Raw genomic sequence first — 26,781 nt, 5'->3', positions numbered from 1 at the left:
TGGGATATAATCTCCTGGTGAGCCTATTTGCTTAAAGCGCAGTATTGGGGTGGGAGTTACCCGGTTTTCCAGGTGTTGTGTGTCTTAGTTCCCCTGGCTAGGAAAAGGGATTCCCTTCCCCCTTGTGCTTCCCAGGTGAGGCGATGCCTCGTCCTGCTTCAGCTCTCGCTGGTTGGGCTGCCACAGCTGACCAGCACCGATTGTCTGGCACTCCCTAGTGAGATGAACCCAGTACCTCAGTTGAAAATGCAGAAATCACCGGTCTTCTGTGTCGCTCGCGCTGGGAGTTGGAGACTGGAGATGTTCCTATTCGGCCATCTTGCTCCGCCCCCCAGGAAACTATCTTCTATACTTAGCTTTTTAACCTACTGAGACTAGGGGATGTTTTTGTTACTTCAGCATAATCTTGCCTACTGATACAACTACTGTTACCAGCCATTGTCCACCTGTGTTTCTTTCTTTCTCTTCAGCTCAGAAATCCCTTTTGCCATGCAACTGTTACAACTAGCTATCATGCAATCACCTATGTTCTACAGATGCCACATAAATATCCAGTATCCTCTATTATTGCTAGATGCTATGCAAAGGAAGAGGAGATGGCCTTCTTTGAAACACTGTGCCACTTGGACAGCCCAAGAACTCTGCTTATGTTGCAGTTAAACAGTATCTCTCTTTAACAACTGTATTAGTTCTAGTCATTGACCTTGCCATGAATAGCACTGATAGTTTTACTCCTGTCTTCAAGAAACCCATTTCCGAATTAAGAGACTAAGTAGGGAAATTATGTTCTGTAACATCTCCCATTCTCCTGTTCTTTCTCTTGTCCCACATAAATACAAAAACAAAAATCTCTTTTTTGCTCTCTTATAAAACAAATGTTCTCATGCTAATCATTGAATGTAAACAGTTGGTGGTATTGAGAGTGGGCAGGCAAGTTGTTCAGGCTAGTAGAAGCTGAGTCATACTTCACCCACCAAAAAATGTCAGGTTCCAACAACAAAATAGATCATCTGAAGCTGGTGCCTCACCTCTTTTTCCTCTTTTACCAGTGATTTTATTGGGTTTTTCAAGCCACTGAATTATAAAATCTTTTAATCGGGATAAGTAATAGTCCATCATAGATTTGAACTATTATATAGTTTTTTTTTTCAATTATTTACTGTTAGATTATTTTTCTCCCAATTGTTTATAAATAATGTCTATTCACATTAGATGGTACCTTTATTGGGTGATTCCTCATGTATATTTATAAGTCAGCTTAAAGTTACAATTTCAAAGATAGATATTAACATAAAATACTTAGAATGCAATGAAAATTCTGGTTCTCTGTGAATGACTTGCTCTTAGTTTAAATTTTTATTGAACTGTTTCTGTAGCATAATATATTTTATATTAGATTTATTCTTCAAAAATGGGGAATAAATAAAGGCTGCCTGGACCACATGAGTTGACTATTTTTATTTTGCATGTAGTGATATAAGTCACAGATTTTTTTTTTCTGATTCTCATCTCCCAGTTTTCCCAGCTACCCATTTAACCAGCCAGCCACTCTCCAGTTACACACCAATGTGCTACATCTTCTTTTTATCAACTTATCCTTTTATCTAATACTTCAATGTAGTATTTTTTTTTTTTTTTTTTTTTTTTGAGATGGAGTCTCACTCTGTGGTCCAGGCTGGAGTGCAGTGGCCGAATCTCAGCTCACTGCAAGCTCTGCCTCGCGGGTTTATCCCATTCTCCTGCCTCAGCCTCCCAAGTAGCTGGGACTACAGTATTTTTCTAGTATTTGCCCTTCATATCTACTGTATCTAAAGTAAATACATGTATTTTAAAACTTTATGAATATTTTAAAATTTTATCAAAATAGTACATGTACAACACTTAAGCAAAATAATGTCAGTAGGTTAATATTTTAAAATAGCAGTCACTGTCCCATCCCCTCTTCTTCAGGTTTTATTTTCATTTTTAAATTTTATTTTAGGTTTGGGGGTGTATGTCAAGGTTTGTTACATAGGTAAACATGTATCATGGGGGTTTGTTGTACATATTATTCCATCACCCAAGTATTAAGTGCAGTATCCAATAGTTATCCCTTTGCTCCTCTTTGTTCTCCTGCCATCCCACCTCAAGTAGACCCCAGTGTCTGTTGTTTCCTTCTTTGTGTTTCCATGTTCTTTTCATTTAGCTCTTATTTATAAGAGAGAACATGCAGTATTTGGTTTCTGTTCCTGCATTAGTTTGCTAAGGAAAATGGTCTCCAGCTCCATCCATGTTTCCACAAAGGAAATGATCTTGTTCTTTTTTTATGGCTGCATAGTATTCCATGGTGTATATGTACCACATTATTCAATCTGTCATTGACGGGAATTTAGGTTGATTCTATGTGTTTGCCATGCCATTGTGAAGAGTGCTGCAATAAACAATCACATGCATGTCTTTATGGCAGAATGATTTATATTCTTTTGGGTATATACCCAGTAATGGGGCTGCTGTGTGGAATGGTAATTCTGTTTTACAGAACATTAAGGAATTACCATAGTGCTTTCCACAATGGTTGAATGAATTTACACTCCCACCAACAGTATATAAGTGCTGCCTTTTCTCTGCATCCTTGCCAGCATCTGTTATTTTTTGACTTTTTTTTTTACCTTAAATTCCAAGATACATGTGCAGACAATGTAGGTTGGTTACACAGGTATACATGTGCCATGGTGGTATGTTGCACCTATCAAACTGTCTTCTAGATTTTAAGCCCACATTCATTAGCTATTTGTCCTAATGTTCTCCCTCCCCTCGCCCCCAATTGCCAACAGACCCTGGTACATTTTGTTCACCTCCCTGTGTCCATGTGATCTCATTGTTCAGCTCCCACTTAGGAATGAGAACATGTGGTGTTTGGTTTTCTGTTCCTGTGATAGTTTGCTGAAGACAATGGCTTCCAGCTTCATCCATGTCCCGCAAAGGACTTGATGTCATTCCTTTTTATGGCTGCATAGTATTTCATGGTGTATAAGTACCACAGTTTCTTTATCCAGTCTATCACTGACGGGCATTTAAGTTGGCTCCTTGTCTTTCCTACTGTAAATACTGCTGCAGTAAACATATATGCACATGAGTCTTTGTATTAGAATGATTTATATTCCTTTAGGTATATACCCGCTAATGGGTTTGCTGAGTCAAATGATATTTCTGGTTCTAGATCCTAGAGGAATCGCTACTCTGTATTCCAAAATGGTTGGACTAATTCACATTTCCACCAACAGTGGAAAAGCATTCCTATTTCTCCACAGGCTCACCAGCATCTGTTGTTTCTTGAGTTTTTAATAAGGTCACCATTTTGACTGGTGTGAGATGGTCTCTCATTGTGGTTTTGATTGGTATTTCTCTAATGATCAGTGATGTGGAACTTTTTTCATAGTTTGTTGACTGCATAAATGTTTTCTTTTGAGAAGTATCTGTTCATATCATTTGCCCACTTTTTGATGGGGTTGTTTGTTTTTTTCTTGTGAATTTGTTTAAGTGTCTTATAGATTCTGGATATAGTCCTGTGTCAAATGGGTAGATTGCAAAAATTTTCTCTCATTCTGTAGGTTGCCTGTTTACTCAGATGATAGTAGAATCTCTGTAGAAGCTCTTTAGTTTAATTAGATCCCATTTGACAATTTTGGCTTTTATTGTAATTGCTTTTGGCATTTTCTTCAGGAAATCAATGCCCATGCCTATGTCCTGAATGGTATTGCCTGGGTTTTCTTCTAGGGTTTTTAGGGCTTGGGGTTTTATATTTAAGTCTTTAATCCATCTGGAGTTAATTTTTGTTTAAGGTTTAAGGAAGGGGTCCAGTTTCAGTTTTCTGCATGTGGCTAGCCAGTTTCCCCAGCACCACTTATTAAATAGGGAATCCTTTCCCTATTGCTTTCTTTTCGTCAGGTTTATCAAAGGTCAGATGTTTGCAGATGTGTGGTGTTACCTCTGAGGTCCGTGTTCTGTTCCATTGGTCTATATGTCTTTTTTGGTAGCAGTCCTATGCTGTTTTGGTTACTGTAGCCTTGTGGTATAGTTTGAAGTCAGGTGGCATGATGCCATCAGCTTTGTTCTTTTTGTCTTGGCGATATGAGCCCTTTCTTGATTCATATGAAATTTAAAGTAGTTTTTTTCTAATTATGTGAAGAATGTTGATGGTAGTTTGATGGAAACAGCATTGAATCTATAAATTACTTTGGGCACCATGGCCATTTTTATGATGTTGATTTTTCCTATACATTAGGATGGAATGTTTATCCATTTGTTTCTGTCCTCTCTTATCTCCTTGAGCAGTTGTTTATAGCTCTCCTTGAAGAGTCCTTCACGTCCCTTGTTAATTGTATCCCTAGGTATTTTATTCTCTTTGTGGCAATTGTAAATGGGAGTTCATTTATGGCTTGCCTCTCTGCCTGTCTATTTTTGGTGTATAGGAATGCTTGTAATTTTTGCGCATTGATTTTGTTTCCTGAGACTTTGCTGAACCTGCTTATCTGCTTAAGGAGTTTTGTTCTGAGACGATGGGGTTTTGAAATATAGAATCATGTCATCTGCAAACAAAGACAATTTGACTTCCTCTCTTCCTATTTAAATACCCTATATTTCTTTCTCTTGCCAGGTTGCCCTGGCCAGAACTTTCAATATTATGTTGAACATGAGTGGTGAGAGTGGACATCTTTGTCTTGTGCCAGCTTTCAAAAGGAATGCTTCCAGCTTTTGTGCATTCAGTATGATACTGGCTGTGAGCTTGTCATAAATAGCTCTCATTATTTTGAGATATGTTCCATCAATACCTGGTTTGTTGAGAGTTTTAACATGAAGGAGGTTGAATTTTTTTCAAGGGCATTTTCAGCATCCATTGAGATAATCATGTGGTTTTGTCATTGGTTCTGTTNTTGTTTCCTGAGACTTTGCTGAACCTGCTTATCTGCTTAAGGAGTTTTTGTTCTGAGACGATGGGGTTTTTGAAATATAGAATCATGTCATCTGCAAACAAAGACAATTTGACTTCCTCTCTTCCTATTTAAATACCCTATATTTCTTTCTCTTGCCAGGTTGCCCTGGCCAGAACTTTCAATATTATGTTGAACATGAGTGGTGAGAGTGGACATCTTTGTCTTGTGCCAGCTTTCAAAAGGAATGCTTCCAGCTTTTGTGCATTCAGTATGATACTGGCTGTGAGCTTGTCATAAATAGCTCTCATTATTTTGAGATATGTTCCATCAATACCTGGTTTGTTGAGAGTTTTTAACATGAAGGAGGTTGAATTTTTTTCAAGGGCATTTTCAGCATCCATTGAGATAATCATGTGGTTTTTGTCATTGGTTCTGTTTATGTGATGGATTATGTTTATTGATTTGCATATGTTGAACCAGCCTTGCATCCCAGGGATGAAGCCCACTTGATCATGGTGGATAAGCTTTTTGATGTGCTGCTGGATTCGGTTTGCCAGTATTTTCTTTAGGATTTTTGCATTGATGTTCATCAGGGATATAGGCCTAAAGTTTTTTATTGTTGTTGTCGTGTCTCTGCCAGGTTTTGGTATCAAGATTAGGCTGGCCTCATAAAATGAGTTAGGGAGGAGTCTCTCCTTTTCAATTGTTTGGAATAATTTCAGAAGGAATAGCACCAACTCCTCTCTGTATCTCTGGTAGATTTCACCTGTGAATTTGCCTGTTCCTGGGCTTTATTATAGTTTGGTAGGCTATTTATCATTGCCTCTATTTCAGGGTTACTGGTCTTTTCAGGGATTCAACTTCTTCCTGGCTTAGTCTTGGGAGGGAGGGTGTATGTGTCCATGAATTCATCCATTTCTTCTAGATTTTCTAGTTTATTTGCATAGAGGTGTTTATAGTATTCTCCAATGGTAGTTTGTATTTCTGTGGGGTCAGAGGTGATATCCCCTTTATCATTTTGTATTGTTGTCTATTTGATTCTTCTCTCTTTTCTTCTTTATTAGTCTATCTAACAGTCTATTTCTTTTTTTTTTTTTTCAAAAAACCAAATCCTGGTTTTATTGTTTCTCTGAAGGAGCTTTTTATTTCTCTATCTCCTTCAGTTCTGCTCTGATCTTAGTTATTACTTGTTTTCTGCTAGGTTTTGGATTCATTTGCTCTTGCTTCTCTAGTTCTTTTAATTGTGATGTTAGAGTGTCGATTTGAGATTTTTCTAACTTTCTGATGTGAGCATTTAGTGCTACAAGTTTTCCTCTTAACACTGCTTTAGCTGTGCCCCAGAGATCTTGGTATGTTGTCTGTTTATTCTCATTGGTTTCAAATAACTTCTTGATATCTGCCTTAATTTCATTATTTATCCAGGAGTTATTCAGGAGCAGGTTGTTCAATTTCCAGATAGTTGTGTGGTTTTGAGTGAGTTTCTTAATCCTGAGTTTTAATTTGATTGCACTGTGGTCTGAGAGACTGTTTATTATGATTTCAGCTTTTTGAGTTTGCTGAGGAGTGTTTTACTTCCTACTATGTGACCAATTTTAGAATAAGTGTCATGTGGCACTGAGAATGTATATTATATTGATTTGGGATGGAGAGGTCTGTAGATGTCTACTAGGTGCACTTGATCCAGAGCTGAGTTCAATCCCTGAAATCCTTGATAATTTTCTGTCTTGTTGATCTGTCTAATATTCACAGTGGGGATCATTGTGTGGGAATCTGAGTCTCTTTGTAGGTCTCTAAGAACATGTTTTTTTGAATCTGGGTACTCCTGTTTTGGGTGCAAGTATATACAGGGTAGTTAGCTCTTCTTGTTGAATTGATCCTTTTACCATTATGTAATATATTTCTTCGTCTTTTTTGGTATTTGTTGGTTTAAAGTCTGTTTTTTTCAGAGACTAGGATTGCAACCCCTGCTTTTTTTCTGCTGTCCATTTGCTTGGTAAATTTTCTTCCCTCCCTTTATTTTGAGCCCATGTGTGTCTTTGCACGTGAGATGGATCTCCTGAATACAGCACACCGATGGGTCTTGAGTCTTTATCCAATTTGCCAGTCTGTGTCTTTTAACTAGGACATTTATCCCATTTACACTAAGGTTAGTATTGTTCTGTATGAATTTGATCCTGTCATCATGATGCTATTTGGTTATTTTGCACACTAGTTGATGCAGTTTCTTCATAGTATCATTGGTCTTCATATTTTTGCATGTTTTTGCAGTGGCAGGTACTGGTTCTTCCTTTCCATATTTAGTGCTTCCTTCAGGAGCTCTTGCAGGACAGGCCTGGTGGTGATGAAATCCCTCAACTTTTGCTTCTCTGGAAAGGATTTTATTTCTCCTCTGTTTATGAAGTTTAGATTGGCTGGATATGAAATTCTGGGTTGAAAGCCTCCACTCTCTTCTGGCTTGTAGGGGTCTGCTGAGAGGTCTGCTGTTAGTCTGATGGGCTTTCCTTTGTAGGTGACCTGGCCTTTCTCTCTGGCTGCCCATTCTCTCTGGCTGCCCTTACATTTTTTCCTTCATTTTGACCTTGGAGAATCTAATGATTATGTGTCTTAGGGTTGATGTTCTTGTGGAGTATCTTAGTGGTATTCTCTGTATTTCCTGAATTTGAATGTTGGCCTGTCTTGCTAGGTTGAGGAAGTTCTCCTGGATAATATCCTGAAGTGTTTTTTTCCACTTGGTTCCATTCTCCCTGTCTCTTTTGGGTATTCCAAATCAATCGTACATTTATGCTTTTTACATTGTCCCATATTTCTAGAAAGTTTTGTTCATTGCTATTCATTTGTTTTACTCTAATCTTGTCTGCATGCTTTATTTCAGCAAGATTGTCTTCGAACTCTGATATTCTTTCTTCTGATATTCTTTCTTTCTTCATTGATTTGGCTATTAATACTTGTGTATGCTTCTTGAAGTTCTTGTGCTGTGTTTTTCAGTTCCATTAGATCATTTATGTTCCTCTGTAAACTGGTTATTCTAGTTAGCAGCTCTTGTAACCTTTGATCAAGGTTCTTAACTTCTTTGCATTGGGTTACAACACGCTACTTTAGCTCAGCAGAATTTGTTATTACCCACATTCTGAAGCCTACTTCTGTCAGTTCGTCCATCTCATCCCCTGTCTAATTCTGCACCCTTGCTGGAGAGGTGTTGCAATCATTTGGAGGGTAAGAGGCACTCTGGCCTTTTGCGTTTTCAGCATTTTTTCATTTATTCTTTCTCATCTTCATGAGTTTATCTAGTTTCAATCTTTGAGGCTGCTTGGGTGAGGTTTTTATGGGGACTTTTGTTGTTGTTGCTTTCTGTTTGTTTGCTTTTCTTACAATGGTCAGGTGCCTCTTCTATAGGGCTGCTGCAGTTTGCTGGGGGTTCACTTCAGGCCCTGTTCATCTGGTTTGCTCCCATGCCAGGAGATGTCACTCAAGGAGGCTGGAGAACATCAAAGATGGGTGCCTGCTCCTTCCTCTAAGATCTCTAAACTCAAGGTGTATCAACCTGAGGCCAATAGGAACGCTCCCATATAGAGTGTCTGACAAACCCTGTTGGAGGGTCTCAGCCAGTTGGGTGGCATGAGGAGCAGGACCCACTTAGCAAGGCACTTCAGCTGTCCCTTGGTGGAGGGGGTGTGCTGTGTTGGGGAGAAATCCACTTGTCTGGGCTGCCTGCATTCCTCAGAACTACCAGGAAGAAAGACTAAATCTACTGGTCCATGGAGACTATGGCCACCCCTTCCCCTAGAAGCTAAGGTCCAGGGAGATCAGAGTTCTGTCCCTGAGACACTGGCTGGAGTTGCTGGAGTTCCTGCAGGGAGGCCCCACCAAGTGAGGAGGTATGAGTCAAGATCAGGCCTGAAGAGACACTCTGGCCACAGTCTACCACAGCCAGTGTGTTGGGCTGTGGGGAATACCATTTGGGACCAAGCCGTCCAGCCTCCCTGGCTCCAGCATGGGCAAAGCACGGCCTGGAACTATAAAGATGGCTGCTGCCTTTCCCCAACCCTGGGAGCTTAGTGTGTTAGGCAGCAGGCAGTCCCAATGTTGGCTGCCACGCCTCCCCTAAGGAGCTCAAATGGCTTAGACAGCAGTCTTAGCTGTGGTGCTGGCTGCTTCTCCCCCTAGGTATTTGGCAAGCTTAACCAGATTCTAGCTGAGTGGATGTTGAGAATCTGCACGTCTCCGTGATTGGGACCTTAGGCCCTAGTGGCAGGGGCTTACAAGTGGGATCTTCCGATCCGTGGGTTGCAAAGTCTGCAGAGAAAGCATGGTTTCCTAGGCTGGGTAGCACGTTCACTCACCGCCTCCTTTGATTGGGTGATGGAGGCTCCCCTGCCCAGTGTGGCTCTCAGGTGGGTGGCCTCACCACAATGCTCTTCTTTCCTCTCTGTGGGTCACAGCAGCCACCTAGTCAGTTCTGATGACGGAACCTGGATACCCCAGTTGATGATGCAGGATTCGCATGCTGTTATGGTTCTTTTTGATGGGATCCTCTGGTTGCCACTGCTTCTAGTTGGCCATCTTGGCCCTGACCTCCTTGACATTTTAATAATACGCATTCATAGCCATTCTGACTTGTGTAAGATGGCAGCTCATTGTTTTCTTGTTGTTGTTGTTGTTGTTGTTGTTGTTGTTGTTGTTGTTGTGCTGAGTCTTGTTCTGTGGCTCAGGCTTTGGTGCAGTGGTGCAATCTCAGCTCACTGCAACCTCAACCTCCACCTCCTGGATTCAAGTGTTTCTCCTCTCCTGCCTCAGCCTCCTAAGTAGCTGGAATTACAGGTATGAGCCACCAAGACCAGCTAATTTTTGTATTTTTAGTAGAGTTGGCATTTCACCACGGTGCCCAGCCTGGTCTCAAACTCCTGACCTCAGGTGATCCGCCTACCTTGGCCTCCCAAATCACTGTGGTTTTGATATGCATTTCTCTAATGATCAGTGATACTGAACTCTTTTTCATATGCTTGCTGGCTGTGTGTATGTCTTCTTTTGAGAGGTGTCTGTTCCTATCCTTTGCCTACTTTTTAATGTGGTTGTTTTTCTCTTACAAATTTGTTGAAATTCCTTATAGATGCTGGGTTTTAGACTTTTGTCAGATGCATAGTTTGCAAATATTTTATCCTATTCTGTAGGTGCTCTGTTTACTCTGTTGATAGTTTCTTTTGCTGTGCAGCAGCTATTAAGTTTAATTAGATCCCACTTTGCTTTTGTTGCAACTGCTTTTGGTGTCTTTGTCATGAAATCTTTGCCTATTCCTATGTCTAGGATGGTATTGCCCATGTTGTCTTCCAGGGTTTTTATAGTCTTGGGTTTTACATTTAAGCCTTTAATCCATCTTGAGTTGATTTTTGTATATGGTTTAAAGAAAGGGTCCAGGTTTATTCTTGTACATACGGCTAGCCACTTATCCCAGTACCATTTATTGAATAGAAAATCTTTTCCCCATTGCTTGTTTTTGTCAGATTTGTTGAAGATCAGTCAGAGATATGCAGCCTTATTTATGCCCTCTCTATTCGGTTCCATTGGTCTATGTGTCTGTTTTTGTACCAGTACCATACTGTTCTGTAGCCTTGTAGTATTGTTTGAAGTCAGGTAACATGATGCCTCCAGCTTTGTTCTTTTTGCTTAGCATTGCCTTGGTTATTCAGGCTCTTTTTTTGGTTTCATATGCATTTTAAAATAGTTTTTCCTAGTTCTGTGAAGAATGTTCTTGGTAGTTTCATAGGAATAACATAAATCTCTAAATTGCTTTGGAAAGTACAGCCATTTTATTGATGTTGATTCTTCCTGTCCATGTGCATGAGATTTTTGTTTGTTTGTTTGTTTGTTTGTGTCTTCTCTGATTTTGTTGAGCAATGTTTTGTAATTCTCTTTGTAGAGATTTTTTACCTCCCTGGCTAGCTGTGTTCCTGGTATTTTACTATCTTTTTGTATAAGCCACAGATTAATTAATGTAGCTGATTTTGGCTAGTAATGTAAATCTATTGTATCAAAGGGCCTCTGATTTAATTTCTTTAACACTTTGAAATCAATAAAAGTATATAGCTTTTATCTTAGGTGAACTATTGTGGTACATTTTCACAGACTATCAGAGGTACAGAGAAATGTGTGTGTGTGTGTGTGTGTGTGTGTGTGTGTGTGTGTGTGTAGGGGTGACACTTTCAGAGAATTTGGAAACTCACCTAGGTAAAAAGAGATTATACTTATTCTTCATGGTAATCAATCAGTTCCTACTGAGGGGGGATGTAGGAATGGTTTAGAGAATTAGGCTGGATTAATAGTGAAACACTGACTTAATTGCATTCCCTGAAAATGGCATCTGGAGCCCCCCTGTTCTAGTATCTTTGAGAGCTCGAGGTACTCTCCATCTGCTCTTGCCTTCCTATTACGTCTTTGAAGAGTTTTCGGCTATAGTTTATTTGTTCTTTTCTCATCTGCTTTCTACGTTCCAGAAACGCCTCAGTATTTCCTTTTCTGTTCATGACATAGTTACTTGTTTCTCAGCACCATTATGGAATAATATGTATTTTACAATTTTTTTGAAATTTCAAGATTTTGAGGTGGAGATATGTATGCAATCTGCCATCCAAATCCAATCTGAAGCACATTTAGAGAACATTCTGAAAATCTCTTAAAGAAGTTATATCTCAATGTCTTTAGAATTTCCAACTACTAAAATGTAAACTTTATATGATTCATAAAATATTTGGGCCAATAATCTAATAGAAAATATTCTATACATAGCCATTTGATTTTGTAATGAATTATATACCTATATATGAATTTTTTATAGTTGTGGAATTCCATTCAAAGGCTATTTTGCAAACGTGCTGTCTTATGTGATTTATATTATTGATTAAATTAATATTGCTATTTTTTCTTTTATTCCAATATTTGGTGAGTGTATAAAATATTATTATTTTCTCATGCTTGAAATATAAGCATGAGTGTAAAATAGACACAAAAAACCTTTTGGCTAACAGTTTTCTAAAACACTTACAATGAAAATCATTATGATGAAGAGTTTGCAAGCCTTCCTCATTTTTATCACACACTCTGAGGTAGAAATTATTACTATCTTCATTTTGCATATAAAATTGCCATATTAATGTTAAAACAAGTGTTAAAATGTTAATGCACAAAGAATAAGTGATAATAAAAGTTAGGGGAAGCACATTTCTTATAAAGAAACACGAAAGACCTTGGATATTACAAAATGAGGATTTTCCAAACAATGCAATGGAAATAAAGGTTATCTCCAGGAAAAGGGCAGGGGATCCCCTTAGAAGAAGATTCAAGTGCTTAATAACATTTAAATGTGGGCCGGATTAAAGGGGCCAACAGATTTCTGGAAGGGAAGCTGGCCGTGCCAGATCATGAGTTCTGATCCCCTTTAACAAATGAGCAGGAAGCCCACACAAAGCTATTTTTATTTGGTATTACCATAAATAAAACCTATTAAAGTTTGAGTTTAGAATAAAAACTTTAGTGATTTACTACACAGCTTAATCAGCTTATTTAAAATTTCTCTGCTTTTTTTTTTTAAATACAAGGGGATAGCTAGCTTTAGAATAAATGAGTATTAGAATAAAAACTTTAGTGGTTTAATACACAGCTTAATGCAGCTATTTTAAAATTTCTCTGCTTTTTTTTTTTTTTTTTTTTTTTTTGTTTTTACATAATGGGATAGCTGTCTTTAAGGTGCATGCGATGTTCTACACATCTTAATAGTTTCCATAGTTATGTTGTATCATTCCCAACAAGTTAGTAGAGTAAGTTGAAGTAGGCTCATTTCACAGGTAGGGAAAGTGAGTCACAGAAAGGATGTAAAAACGTCCCTAGATTACATAAGGGGTGGGGCCAAAATGTGAAATTATCAGACTCCAAAACTTGGCCAAAATGTGTGAGAAAGTACTGAAAGTCAGAGCCCTGTGCAATATATTTCTGAGATGTAGTAACATATGTTTAGTATCATTAAGTATTTGATAAATGAACAAAAATGTAGTGTAATGTACAAAATGTACTTTATTTGATAGTAATTAAATTCTTGACAAGTAAAAGAATCAGTTGGAATCAATTGGCTATTATTTCCAGTTTACTTTAAATCATAAGATGCCATACATAGGCAGAAAAAATCTTCAAAAGATTTCTAACTTTATCCAAGTTTGAGAGCAATTAATTTTACTACTGAAATAAGAAAGACTCAGTGTTCAATAGTATATCGTTTTCAAAAGTTTAGATGCTGAATTTTAATCCCAAATTTGTTTTGTTTACATTTCCTTTTATTATTGTATTTACCATTTAAATCTCATGTCCTGTAGTAACCTCCTCTTACCATCCTTTCCCCTTACATGTAGAAAAGCTTTAATATCACTATATATTTATTTAACCAAGTGTTTGTGAATTTTGTGGTGGTGCACACCTGCAAGTTAATTATCGTCTGGAGAAACACTCTAGACTGAAAGGAATTTCGTTTTTGACAACAGTCTGAGTGGACTAGTTCTCTTTTTCTCCTCCAAGATACACATGCAAAGCTTAAAAACATAACTATAAATGTACCTAAAGGAAATTGTAACATGTTTTATTTTATATCCCCAATATCTTGCAATGGAGTAGTATGTCAAATATCAGAATAATGCCAGGAGAAAATGAGAGCACATGAACCTTGCATTTGTAGTCATGATGGCCATTATTGTTAAGGCCACTGAAAACAATGTACAGCTGTGAAGGAATTTCAAAAGCCTGTTTGCAAATGGCTATGGCCAATAACCATGCTCTTACAACTACTTTAGCAGCCATGAATTTTACCTTAAAAGGTTAATCTCTTAGAGATTTTTAGATTACATGGCTGAAAGAATTGCAAAAGATTTTGCTGGTCTGTTTTACATTTTTAATTATACCACTATCAACTCTGGCACCAACCACTGTTAACACCAATCATCAACCCCACCAACACCACCTTCACCACCGCCATCACTACCAGCACAAACATTATTCAAATAATAGCAGCAACACCAATATCATCATTATTGCTACCATTACCGTTATCAGCACCAGGAATTTCACTGCCAAAAGCATTGGATTCACCAGCACCACTACTGACAATGAAAATCTCATTACCAAGAGTCACAAGTACTTAGTGAGAATATAAAGGCTTATTTTTTCCCTTTTCTGCCCTGGCATCTCCAAATGTGAATAATTTAGTCTTTGTTTCATTAAATCATTAAAATATCGAGTAGTATTATAAGACACAAGGAGTACCATTGAAAAACATTTATTGCTATATTAAACAGAGCTGGTTTTCACTACTACTAGTCTAATTTTTATAGAAAAGCTACAAAATCTACTCTGTGTGAGACCTGGAGATTTAATCAGCAGACCCACAACAGCACTCAGTCTAACTTTTAAGCACATAAATAAACATTACATATATTCAAGTAGTTCAGAGAGCAATGTAAGAATGTGATTTATGTTTAATCATAAAAATCCTTAGGCTTAGTTTGAAGAAACTTAACGACGTATAAAATAGGGTTACTTTAGTATACTAAACCTGCTTGTCAATATCATGAACTAGCATCTTTGTGGCAGCCTAAATTTTTGAGACTTCTTTTATTTTAATTAGAATACAGACATATGTTGAAGGTGGAAAATGTTAAACCGAGCATCAATAACAAACACAAATACCAGATGATTCAACTGTTATAAACTGACACTATTTGTGAATGTTCATCACTGTGAAATTCTAAATAGTCTGAAATATTAGTTTGAGAATAAAAGGCATAGATTAATGCTTTTCTTTTCTAGCAAATTTTAAGAACTGTTTTTAAAAATGTACAAAAAAATTATGAAGATAAAACAGAGAGTTCTCATAACCCCCAAATCCAGATTCCTCTATTACTAACATCTTATACTAGGATGATGTGTTTGTTACAATGAATGGGCCAATGTTAATACCAATTATGAACTAAAATCTGTAATTTATTCACATTTTCTTAGATTTCACTTAATGATCTTTATCTTTTTCAGGATCCCATCTAGTAACCACGTACCATTTAGCTGTCATGTCTCCTTAGAATCATCTGGACTGTGACAGTTTCTCAGACTTCTCTTGGTTTTGTTTCTGAAAATTGATGATGAAAATCTTGAGAAATACTGGTCAGGTATGTGGTAGGATGTCCCTCTACTGGAATTTGATATTTTTCTGACAATTAGACTAGGATTAGATGTTCCCCAGATAAAAAACTACGGAGGTAATGTGTCATTTTTCATAACAACATATCAGTGGTTGACATTATCAACATGACTTAGCATTGTTGATATCATCCCATTACCTCACTGAAATGGCACTTGTCAAATTTATCCATTGTAAAAGTACTCTCCTTCCCATATTTTTCTCTATGGCAGGAAGCTACTATAAGCAGCGTACACTGAAGACATGGGGAATTATGTAACACTTCCATGAGGGGAGCATAACAACATAAATTACTTGAAATTCTCTAGCATGAGAGATTTGCCTTTTCTTCCCCATTTTTTTGGTCATTTATTTCTAAAACTATGGACCTGTGGATATTAATTTTACACTTTGGGGTATAAACCAGTTCTAATCTATTCACTCTGTTGTTCTTCGTTCCAGCCTTGACCATTGAATGTTCTTTCTGTTGGTTTTTATATCTCTTTGATATACTTGCACCATTAGTCTGTGTATCAAGTATTTTCTTAATTTCTGTAACTACAAAATGCTCCAGGATGATCTTGTATGTTTCCTGGTCTAGTCCTGAAATCAGTCATTTATAAAGTCCTGGTTTTGTTGTTGTTGTTTCTCTTTTATTAAATGGAGATTAATATTAAAAATGAATATCTACATATAAGGTGTGCTCATTTCCATTGGGGTATCTTTGCTTCTGGACCTCTAAGGTGAGAGAGCAAAAGAAATATACATGTGTTGATAGTAACCCGCGTGTAAATACATATCTACAAGTATTTATTCATGTAACCATCTGTACCCATATTAAGTTAAACATGAGTTCATACTGATGTATTCAAGTCCAGTTCATTATGACATGGATCATTCTAGCCTCCTCCCCTTGGTTACCTGTCACCTCTCATTCCAGCAGTAAGAAGCATTTTTTTTTTCTTTTCAACTTTTATTTTAGATTCAGAGGGTACAGATACAAGTTTAATAACTAGTTATATTTCATGATGCTAAGGTTTGGGGTAGGAATGATCCCATCATCCAGGTACTGAGCTTAGCACCCAACTGTTAGTTTTTAAATCCTTGCCCTCCTCCCTCCTTCCACCCTCTAGTAGTCTCCAGTGTCTGTTACTCCCATCTTTATATCCATGTTTATATCCTCAATGTTTAGCTACCACTTATAAATGAGAACATGTGGTGTTTAGTTTTCTGTTTCTGAGTTAATTTGTTTATGATAATGGCCTCCAGCTGCATCTATTTTTGCTACAAAGGACATGATTTCATTCTTTTTTATGGCGATGTAATAGTCCATGGTGTATGTGTCCCACATTTCCTTTATCTGATCCACCACTGATGGGCCCCTAGGTTGAATCCATGTCTTTTCCATTGTGAATAGTGCTGTGATGAATGTGGGTGCTTGTGTCTTTTAGGTAGAACAGTTTGTTTTCTTTTGGACATATATCCAGTAATGAGATTGCTGGGTCAAATGGTAGTTCTACTTTCAGTTCTTTGAGAAATCTCTAAACTGCTTTTCACAGTAGCTGAACTAAATTACATTCCCACCAACAGCATATGCCTCTTCTGTTCTCTGCAGCCTTGCCAGCATCTACTGGTTTTTTATGTTAATAACAGTCATTCTGACTGTAGTGAAATGGTATCACATGTGGTTTTGATTTGATTTTCCGTGATGATTACTGATGTGGAGCATTTTTTAAAGTTTATTGGCCATCTGTATATCTTCTTTTGAGAAGTGTCTCTTCATGTCCTTTGCCCATTTTAATGGGTAGTTTAATTTTGCTTCTTCAATTGTTTAAGTTCTTTATAAATTTTGGATATTAGACTGTTGTTGGATGCATAGTTTTTGAATATTTTCTTCCATTCTGTAGGTTGCCTGTTTATTCTGTTGATAGTTTCTTTTGCTGTGCAGAAGCTTTTTTGTTTGATTACGTCTCATTTGTTGATTTTTGTTTTTATTGCAATTGCTTTTGGGGACTTAGAAATAAATCCTTTCCCAAGGCAAATGTCCAGAATGGAGTTTCCTAGGTTTCCTTCTGGGAATCTTACAGTTTGAGGTCTTACATGTTAAGATAAAAGCATCTTATGATATAAAACCTCAAAAAACAATATCCATCTTGAGTTGATGCTTATATATGGTGAAAGGTAGGGATCCAGTTTCATTTCTCTGCATATGGCTAGCCAGCTACCCCAGCATTATTTATCGAATAGGGAGCCCTTTCTGCATTGCTTATTTTTGTCAACTTTGTTGAAGATTAGATGGCTGTAGGTGTCTGGCTTTATTTCTCGGTTCTCTTTTCTATTACATTGGTCTATGTGTCTGGTTGTATAGTATATGTATAGTATCATGCTGTTTTGGTTACTGTAGCCTTAGAGTATAGTTTGAAGTTGGGTAATGTGACACCCCTGGCTTTGTTCTTTTTGCTTAGAATTCTTTGCTTATTCAGCTTCTTTTTAGTTCTATGTGAATTTCAGCATAGTTTTTTCGAATTCTGTAAAAAAAAAGATAATGGTAACTTAATAGGAAAAGCATTGAATCTGTAGATTGCTTTGGGCAGTATAGTCATCAAATGCTTTTTATGCATCAGTTGATATGATCACATACTTTTTTACTTTTGCTTGTTGATGTAGTAGATTACATTGATTTACAAATGTAGAATCAACATAGTATAAATCAAATAAATATCATGGGTTGTAGTACATAATTTTTAATATGTTGTTGAGTTTTATTTGTTTATATCTTGCTGAGAATGTTTAAATGTGTTTATGAGAGATTTTGTTCTGTAGTTTTCCTTTCTTGTAATGTCTTCATCTGATTTTAGCACTCCAATAATTCTGGTCTCCTAGAATGAGCTAAGAAGTAATCTCTGTGCTTCTATTTGCTGGAAAATAATGTGAAAAAATCTTATTAATTTTTCCTTAAATGTTGGTGAAATTACCTTGATCATGTGCTTTTTTGATGATTATTAATTATTTACTCAATTTAAAAAATAGATATAAAACTGTTTAGGTCATTTTTCTTTATATGCACAAGTTTTAGTAATTTGGGTCCAGTTTATATAATGTGTCACATTAGTGGGCATAGAGTTGTTTGTAGTATTTCTTCATTATCTTTTTAATAACTACAGAATCACTAGCTATGACATCATTGTCATTTGTGCTGTTGACAATTTCTGTCCTCGCTCTTTCTTCTTGGTTGGCTTAGAGTTTTTTTTCAATGTTATTGATAATTCCAAAGAACTAAATTTTGCTTTCATAGATGTTCCCTATTGATTTATTGTTTTCAACTTTCTTAATTTCTGTTCTAATTTTTTTTTTTTTTTTTTTTTGAGACGAGTCTCACTCTGTCGCCCAGGCTGGAGTGCAGTGGCGCGATCTCGGCTCACTGCAAGCTCCGCCTCCCAGGTTCCCGCCATTCTCCTGCCTCAGCCTCCCGAGTAGCTGGGACTACAAGCGCCACCACCACGCCCGGCTAATTTTTTGTATTTTTGGTAGAGACAGGGTTTCACTGTGTTAGCCGGGATGGTCTCTATCCTTTGGTTTCTAATTGATTTCATTGTGGTGTGAGAAAATACTTTGCATTATTTCTGTTATTTTAAATTTCTTAAGTTGTGTTTTGTGGCCCACAGTGTGGTCTATCTTGGTGAACGTTCTCTGTGAGCTATGGGAGCACACATATTATCTTGTTTGTTGATGGAGTACTTTCTAAATGTCAATTAGACTAACTTAGCTAACACTACTGTTAAAGTCAACTATACTCTTACTGGCTTTTTGCCTGTCTCATCTATCAATTAATAATACAAAGGTCTTGAGGTCTCTTCTATGGACTGAATATTTGTGGCCTCCCACCCCACAATTCATATGTTAAAAATTAATCCCCAGTGTGAATTTGGAGGTGGTTAGGCCATGAGGGTTTCTCCCTAATAAAGGGGACTAATGCCCTTATAAAAGAATCCAGAGACCTCCCTTACCCTTTTACCATGTAAATACACTGAATAGAGGGCTATTTATGAGCCAGGAAGAAGTGTGGGCGGGGAGCTTTCACGTGACAACATATCTGCTGAAACCTGGATTTTGGACTTCTCAGCCTCTGGAAATGTGAGAAATAAATTTGTATTATTCATAAGGCACCCAGTTTATGGTATTACTATTTTAGCAGCCTGAACAGACTAAGTTTCTAACTATAACAATAGTTATATTGTTAGTTGGACAAGTAGTTGGATTTGTCTATTGTTTCTTGTAGTTCTTTCAGTTCTTACATTCTGTTGTTAAATGCAGACATGCTAAATATCATTTATCTTTTAAGATAAATAACTTTAAGATGCAGAGTTTATTTCTTTATCACTGTTCAACACTCCTTTTTATCTTTAATACTCCCTTGTTCTGATGTCAGCTTTGTCTTAAATCAATGTAGTTGTTTCAGTTTTCTTTCAGTTATTGTTAGCATGGTGTATCTTTCTCCATTCTTTTAATTTTAATTTCTATGGATCATTATATTTATAGTGGATTTCCTGTAGGCAACATATAGTTGGCTTATTTTGTTTTTTGTTCACTCTGACAATCTTTTTCTTTTAATTTACGTGTTTAGACCATTAACATTTAAAGTGATTATTAATACAGTTGCATTAACATCTACCGTGTTTGTAACTGTTTGATATTCATTGCATTTGTTCTGTTTCTTTACTGCCATACTAGTTTTCTGCCTCATATGACTTTAATTGAGCATTATATATGATTTCATTTTATTTCTTCTCTTAGCATGTCAATTATACTTTAACATGCTCTACTAATTAAAGTATTAAAATGCTTTAATTACTCTACTGTTGCCATAGAGTTCTTTATATATAATACGTTTTTACCCACTGAAAATCCACCTTCAAATGAGAGAGTAATATTTCACATGTAGTGCAGATAACGTCCAACAAAATATTTCTAATTACCCCTCCCACCTTTTATAAAATTACTATGATTCTTTTCACTTATGTATATGCTAGAATTTTGGAATGCATGATTCCTATTCTTGTTTTAAAATTATTATTAAAATGATGAAAATGAAAAGGAGTATTTTAACTTTATTTGTTCATTTACTGCCATTCCTCTTTTCTTTATGTAGATATTAACTATCTGACCTGTGTGCATTTTAATCTCCCTAAATAATTTTATTTTGACATTTCTGCAAATTGGGCAGATCTGATAATTATGAACTCTCTTAGTACTGTTTTCTGAGGAAGGCTTTATTCTCTGTTTGTGAAGCATAATGTTACTGGATAAAGAATTCTGACTTGGTAACATCTTTCTTTAAATACACTAAGTAATTCACTGCATCTTCTTTTTGGGTCGGTTCTAATATCTAATATACTTTTTATTCCTATTATTCTATAGTATTATTGTTTTCCTCTGGCTTCTTTCAAGATTTTATCTTTGTTTGGTTTTCTGAAGTTTGAATACATTATGCCTATATATACATTTTTATGTATATCCTGCTTGAAATTTTCTGACCTTTCTGGATCTGTGGTTTAGTGTTTGTCATGGATATGGTTTGGCTGTGTCCCCACCCAAATCTCATCTTGGATTGTAGTTCCCATAATCCCTATGTGTTGTGGGAAGGACCTGGTGGGAGGTAATTGAATTATGGTGGTGGTTTCCCCCATGCTATTCTCATGATAGTAAGTTCTTATAATATTTGATGGTTTTATAAGGGGCTTTCTCATTTGCTCAGTTCTCATTCTTCTTTCTCCTGCCACCATGTGAAAAAGGAAGTGTCACTTCCCCTTCTGCCATGATTGTAAGTTTCCTGAGGCCTCCACAGCCATACTGAACTGTGAGCCAATTAAATCTCTTTCCTCTATAAATTACTCAGTCTTGAGTATGGCTTCATTGGCAGAGTGAGAACAAACTAATACAGTCACCCATTTTTTAAAGTCTGGGCCAATTTCATTTTAAATTTATCTTATTTAATTCTTTCTTCTCTTTTTGTTTTTCCAATTGTGTATATTATATCTTTTGAACTTGTCCTACAGTTCTTAGATATTCTGTCTTTTTATTATATTCTTACTTTCTTTTTCTTGTTTGCATTTCATTTAGGAGATTTCTATAGCCAAAAGATACAACTCACTGATTCTTTTTTCAGCTGTGTCCAGTCTGCTGATGAGCTAATCAAAGTCGTTCTTCATTTAGATTGGTGATTTTTACTTCTATCATTTTCTTTTACTTTATTAATTTTATATCTTTTTTACATTAGCTACCTGTTCTTTTACATTGTCAGTTTTTTTCCATTAGATCTTATAATGGGTTAATTACAGTTATTTTAAATTCCTTCTCTGATAATTTCAATATCAGTGTCATATCTGTGTCTGTTTCTGATGTGCGCCTTATGTTTTCAGCCTGTGGAGTTTTTTTCTTGCCTTTTATCATGCTTTTATTTTTTGTTTAAATCTAGACCTCAAGTATTGGGTGACAGGAACTGAGATAAATAGTCCTTTAATGAAATGGTTTATGGTGATCTGGCTAAAAATTGAGCTTTGTTTACTGTGTGCCATAGGCATAGGTACCAGAAGCTTCAAATTTCTTTAGTCTGTTTGATTTTGTCTTCCCTGTTGTCTCTGAAATTTGCGAAGAACTCATCATCAGATAAATCTTTGCCATGCAGCAATTTTTTCTGTAATCCACTGTTGGTAACCTGGATCCTTGCTGGTATTGGGGTAAGGTGTGAGGTAGGATAAGTTTTCCATAATATGATAATTAAATCTCAGTATTTTAGTTGGTATTTCACCTTCACAATTACTTCTTGGCATTTACTTCTCCACTAGGTGAAACAGGAAGGCTAGAATGGGCTGGAGTAGGGCAAATACACTTTCCCATGGAGAGGCCTTCACTGTCAAAGACATTCTAGATGTATTTAACAATGGTTCCTTTTCTTTATCCCTTCCAGAGCCACATATGAAGATTTTTTGACTCTTCACCATAAGAAGTAGGTGCAGTTCCTGGAGACTGAACCCATGAAAGTGTAGGGAACCCTTAGACTGTGATGTGCAGTAGTATCTCACTCCCAAACTAGTCTATAGTCAGCCTCCAGGAATGTCTCATTATTACCATTCACGTGTTCATACCAGTTTATGGCTACAGAAACATCTTCCCCAGATAAAGTGATCTTAGTTGAGACTCTTGGATTTCATATTTCTTTGAATTTCAGGGTAGTGGCTTTCTCTGTAATCTTGTTTCTCTGATGAGTCCAAGAAAAGTTATTCGTTTTCAGTTTGTTTAGTTTTTTGTATTGTAAGAATGTACACAATTTCCGATCTCTTTACATAATGGAGTTAACAGTGAAACCACTTTCTTTTTAATATTATTAATTTTGATAGCAAAATACGATAGAGAAGATAAAACAGCATTGCATTCATTAAATATATTTTCATTATGGTAGTTTTTATACAAGTTTATATTAATAATATTACATTGACACTAATGTTTAAAATTCATGACTATCAAGTGAATAGACACAAGACTTTTTAAATGAACCCTAAGATATAGTCACATTGATTGCATTAACATGAACTATCCTGGAATTGCTCAAAGATTCAAAAGAAATGCTATGTAAGCCTTATTGCAAATAGAATTCTTCCATGTGAATAATAGAATAATGTGAAATATTATTATGAATATGGATTTCATGAACCTACTTTTTTCTTTTTTTTTTATATGTTTAGCTATAAAAAAGTGGCATGCCTACCTTTATTTTATAGTGATGGGGTCATTCGAGTTGCCCTTTGCAGTATTACCTTTTTTAGAAAGACATTAGAAAATTATAAATCTATATGTATATATATGTATGTAGATTTTTAGAATGTGTAATAAACAATTATGTTGCATTGAAGGCAGGCTGAGTATGTTTTTCCAGTTAGAAAATTAGTAAACTATGGATTTTATATGTCCAGATCAGCAGTAAGCAAAACCCTGGCCTGTAGTCCAATCCAGCTCACAGCTTTTTTTAGATACTGTTTTACTGAAACATAGCCATCCCATTTATTTAAATGTTGTTTATGGCTTCTTTCAAAACTGAAAAAGCAGAATTTATTTGCAATTGAGACCGTATAGACTCCCAAGCTGGAAGATGTATTATTGTTCCCTTTGCAGAAAAAGTTTCTCTATCCATATTTTACATATATCGTCATTTAACCCAATGCACCAGAATTAAAAATGTAAACATAGAATATGTTGCTTAACTGTTGGAATTTAATGAAAAACACTTAAAACTTCTAAAAGCATATTTATTTTTCTAAAGAATATGTAGTTATACTTTAGTATTTATTTAAGTTATTCATATTTTCACAACATAGGAAATATTGCCACATTGGATCTAATTTTATGGTACACTAAAATGTTATTGAACATAACTAATCACAATGATGTAACAAAAGCAAAGGAAAAATACTAATATGAGATGTTTAGTGATACCTGGTATTTCATATAAAAATTCATAAAATAAAACATTTGAGAGCCTTCTTTAGCATTAAATATGTATTAAATAATTGTACATATATTTTTAATGTATATATTTATGTATGTACATTTTTAAAATATATGTGTCAGGAGAGTTGGATTTAAGAACTTTGGTTTTATCTATTACCTATCTATTTCTTCTCTATATGTAATAGATGAAAAGATTTTCATTGGTAAGTTCATTTTTTTCTTTCTTTCCAAGCACTAGCATGATAAATAAACAATTTGAAAGGGAACTTCTAAATACTGCTTTCCACATAAAGTTAAAAAATTAAGTGTGACTCAAATCCTGTGCTCATAGGCCATTTAGTCTTTTTCCTGACTTGTAACAAGTTCACATGTGACCTTTGAAATCTGTACTTCTCGTGAAGTTTGAGCTTTCCGTTAGGTTGGTGGATGCAGTGAAAATTTATTAGTTAAAGTAGGGAAGCAGTTAATAGGCATGGCACGGTCAAGTCATAAACAACACTCTTTGACTGAGACCAAAAGTTTGGTAGTCTGGCCTTTCTCTAAATTATACTTAAATAAACCAAGGCATTAAAAGAGCAAAATTCCAGCCCTGACTCAGTGTTCACTGGAATTCATAATCATAATTGAGAATGAGAGCTTTGAAAAGAGGTAGGCAAGGATATTTGGGGGATTTCATTACAAATGTTTCAATTTACTTTTAAATGATGCTCAAACCAAATATATATTCTGTTTCACTAGGTGCAAAGGTACCAGTTTACCTTCACACTCCTTGATCTAAAAAGGTATACACATTTGAAAAAAAAAAGCTTTAGTACAAATATCTCAACTTGTTGATTTCTGTTTCAGTTTCCCAATTATCTTCAACTTTAAGCATTATATATCTGTGTATGGGCCACTTTTTGAGATAAACACAACTTGTGTTAGTTTGGACCCACACATCCTTCTTATCCATGTTCCCAGGTGGCACCAGCAGTCTTCTCAGCAACAACCAAGTTCCCCATTGCCCAAGAGTATATAGAATTTGGTGAAATAAAGTGGTTTTATTTAAATTTGGAGTTCCACCCACCAAAACATACCAGTCCTTTGTGCTCATTCTCCCAAGATTGTTCTCTGTTTCTATTACAGGACCCATCTGAATATTTAGTGCCTTTATGGAATTTCTGTACTTTGACCAACCAGAAGAAGAGCTATTTTTGCTAAAGAATGTTCATCCGAGCCATTCCAAACACGCCATAGAAGCAACTGCTTATTGAAAGAGACAGCTTGCTTTGACATTTTATAACAATGATCTGTGTAATACTTAAGACTACTTAAGACTCTTCAAATTTGAGCTAATAGAAAATGTAACTCAAACTAGTTTAAACAATACAGCGAATTTACTGGCTCATCTGCTAGAGGAGTACAAAGGCTTGTGCTTGTTTATTTGATGTTGCTACTCATCAAAGATTCTTCATTTAGTCTACTCTGCCTTCCTCAAAGAGCCTCACACTAAGGCTGGCTTCCTTCTTTTCAGGAATGAGATAACCACAGCAGGAGTTACATTTATACCTTGCAACACTTCAAAAGGTATAAATAAAGAGCGTGCAATTCTAGAAATGTTTTTCCCAGTTTCATTCGCTGAGCTTTGATGAAGTTCAGTGGCTTTTCATTGGTATTATGCCAGTTGGCTCAGTTCTGACACAAGCTCCACCATAAAACACAGGTATGAGAAGGAAGTGCAAACACTTGAATGAAAAAACAGGGCAATTATCAAGAGAAGATGCTATGATTGGTAAGGAGACGTGATGATTCTTTTTATGTCTCAACTTGATTGACTCATGTGGTGTTCACATATTGGCCTAAAATTATTTTGGTACGTATCTGTAAAGGTGTTTCTTAATGAGATTAGCATTTGAATCTGTAGGCTGAATATAGCTGATGACCTTCCCTAATGAGTGTGGGCATAGACCAATCAGTTGAGGGCCTGAATAAAGCAAAAGGTGGAGGAAGGGTAGTATCTTTTTATTCTCTGCCTTACTGCTTGAGCTGGGACATCAGATTTCTCCTGGCCTTAGACTGGACTTATGCCATTGGTGCTCCTGACTCTCAGGCCTTCAAATGGGGACTGAAACCACACCATTAGCTTTTCCAGGTCTCTAGCTTGCAGATGGCAGATCATGGGTGACTCAGCCTTCATAATTACATGAGCCAAACCCTTACAATAAATCTTATAGCTATGTGTGTACATGTATGTTTTATATACTGACATATATTTATATTGGTATGTAGCTATGTATATTTTCTTTTATCCTATTGGTTCAGATTTTTTAAAGAATCTTGATGAATACAGGAAGTAATGAGAATGTCCATGACATTCTAAATCATGACATGATGCTTACAACCTAATGATAAATTCTAATTCTGTTTCTTAATCTTATGAGTGTCTCTATTTTTCCAAATAATCCAGTCAACCAATAAAAGCCATCATGAACTGGTAGATTTAAAAGTTTTCACTTTCAAATTATCAAGAACACTTTTCAATACTTCATGGAAAACTCACTTCAGCTCACGCATATATTGGTATGTCTTTCTCCCTAAAGTAGAAGAAACTAGGATGAAATACGTCAATTTGATTACACAAAGAAAATGGTTTCTGTATGCAGAAACAAACCTCAGAACTTACTTTAAAAAAAGATCAATAGTGCAATTCACTATACTTATTTTGAGCTACTTTACCTGAACACCAAATACTAAATTAATGGAAAGCATAATGATCACAATGAAAAATCAATCTTTAAATATAGAGACAAATCTCTCTTTCATATTTGTGTGCTGGTCTGGGAAGCAATTAAAAAGGGAGGTCGAGGCGGGTAGATCACGAGGTCAGGAGATCGAGACCATCCTGGCTAACACGGTGAAACTCCGTCTCTACTAAAAATACAAAAAATTAGCCAGGCACAGTGTTGGACTCCTGTAGTCCCAGTTACTTGGGAGGCTGAGGCAGGAGAATGGCCTCACTGCAAGAACCCGGGAGGCAGAGCTTGCAGTGAGCTGAGATAGCACCACTGCACTCCAGCCTGGGTGAAAGAGTGAGACTCCATCTCAAAAACAAAACAAAACAAACAAACAAAAAAAAAACAAGTTAGGTCAATGAAGGAATGATACTTATCTTCTTTT

At 36.2% G+C, this 26,781-nt stretch overlaps 1 long non-coding RNA gene across 1 annotated transcript; it reads left to right on the top strand.

Moving 5' to 3' along the window:
• The first annotated feature begins 16,066 nt into the window (after nucleotides 1-16,066).
• LOC108517950 (uncharacterized) lies at nucleotides 16,067-25,027 on the top strand. The gene is made up of 2 exons (XR_001882255.1): nucleotides 16,067-16,186; nucleotides 24,751-25,027. It is a non-coding gene; the product is annotated as an uncharacterized LOC108517950 (long non-coding RNA).
• The last annotated feature ends 1,754 nt before the right edge of the window (nucleotides 25,028-26,781 follow it).

Source organism: Rhinopithecus bieti, unplaced genomic scaffold (genome assembly GCF_001698545.2).
Source record: "Rhinopithecus bieti isolate Rb0 unplaced genomic scaffold, ASM169854v2 scaffold_1295, whole genome shotgun sequence".
Classification (NCBI taxonomy): domain Eukaryota; kingdom Metazoa; phylum Chordata; class Mammalia; order Primates; family Cercopithecidae; genus Rhinopithecus; species Rhinopithecus bieti.
The sequence above is the reverse complement of the archived record's forward strand: the minus strand, read 5'-3'. Positions and strand labels throughout refer to the sequence as shown.